Source organism: Etheostoma spectabile, chromosome 9, assembly GCF_008692095.1.
Source record: "Etheostoma spectabile isolate EspeVRDwgs_2016 chromosome 9, UIUC_Espe_1.0, whole genome shotgun sequence".
NCBI classification, from domain to species: Eukaryota; Metazoa; Chordata; class Actinopteri; order Perciformes; family Percidae; genus Etheostoma; species Etheostoma spectabile.
In genome coordinates, this window is record NC_045741.1 from 31,196,687 (window position 1) to 31,198,405 (window position 1,719).

Sequence of the window (1,719 nt, forward strand, 5' to 3'; positions counted from 1 at the left end):
ATTAGGTTAAAATTTGAGTACCACTCAATCAACAGGAAGTAGACAGAGGTCCGCAAAACAGGACAGATGTAGAAAAACAGAGCACTGGGCAATGACAACAGCAACTGATAAGTACTCAATAATCCACGTATTTATCACATGAAAACATTTATGACGAAGACACGTTGGGTCTCATGCAAGAACCACAATGCATTCTTAAGTGGCATTGTAACGAGGCTGTGGACCAGGATCTTGGTCAAGATAAGGGGTCTACAGGGCTAACAGGGGTATCATATGGGCATACTGTTTTAAGTGCTTTTGCTCAAAGAGGGAGAAAATGGAATGATATTTGAACAACGATTTACATGCAAATCTGTTGCTCAGGATGGGCTCAATAAATGTGAGTCATGCTTTTGCATGCAATTAGCTGCAGTACATTGTGCTGGATGTTTTTTTGTTATTGGAAGAAAGTAGCCTATAATATTCCCACACATTACAGCTATGGAAAGACTAGCTATTTACACAGTCTCCTGCATTCAACTGCAATCTACTGGAATATTCCTCTTTGATAATCCTTATAAATGTCTGCCCAGTGAAAAGTACAAAAATTTGCAATGGCCATTTCTGTGCAAGGGACCCTTTTCCTATTGCTCTAGAAGTTGTTGCATTTGCAATATGTGTTGCCAATATTGTACAAAAAAAAAAGACAACATCAAGAATTTGCTCTCACCTGAGGGCACAGCCACCATGTGTAATACAGAGAGCAATGAATGATCAAATAAATGAATGATTCATGAACATTGAACAGCGTAGTTATTGGTATATTATAGCACATGCAAAGGGGATCTGGCTATCATTTCCTGACCTAAGGCTCTGCAAATGAATTGGGTTTTAATATCTAGGATAACCAAGGAAAGCGTATGTCGCCATGATCCTTCAGATCCTTCAGAAACGCAGTGTTTGTTGAAGAAAACCTGTCAGCATGGTACGATTTGCCAAGTAAGTACCACAGTAACTGACCCAGAAGAAAAGAAATTACGGAGCCGGGGGAGACCATCACATAAGTCATTTAAATTAAGTTTATGCACATATGAAGCTGAAGAGAATGGGATTTACATGGCAAGAAAAGGAAAGAGCTACTGTCAATGGCTAGGTAATATGCACTGATCTAATATAAATTAATCAATGCTTAGTACTGGATTTGTCATTCACCTTAAAGGGTATCTACCGTTTGTTTCAACCCTATTTTCTTATTTTCTTATTATGTTTTTGGGTCTACTGACTGATGGGAACAACAATCGTTGACATTGGTCCAGTATTAAGCCAGATCGCTGCAGTCGGCAGTGGCAAAACAAGCTACAGTGTAAGTTAATTTGGCAATTGTATATCTTGTATTTATGTTCACCAAAGTGCTGGTTTTGCCACTGACAGGCTCAGATTAATATTCTCATTGTCAACAACATTATGGAAAGATTTCTAAGGAGATCAACCTTTCTGTTAAAGAGTAAGATCCTTTTTTTAAACAAAAACATCAGCAAAATTGCGTTCGCTAAAGCCACCAGACTCCATGTAAATAAACAGTAATTTTAACATCGTAAACCACACTTCATTCAAAGTCGACAGAAACAAAATAAAACGTTTTAGGTCGTCTTTCCACTTTTTCAACCAGCACAACTCTAATTTTGGTTGAAATAAACACATTGTTTACCGATTTACATGTGAAAATATGTTGGCTCTATA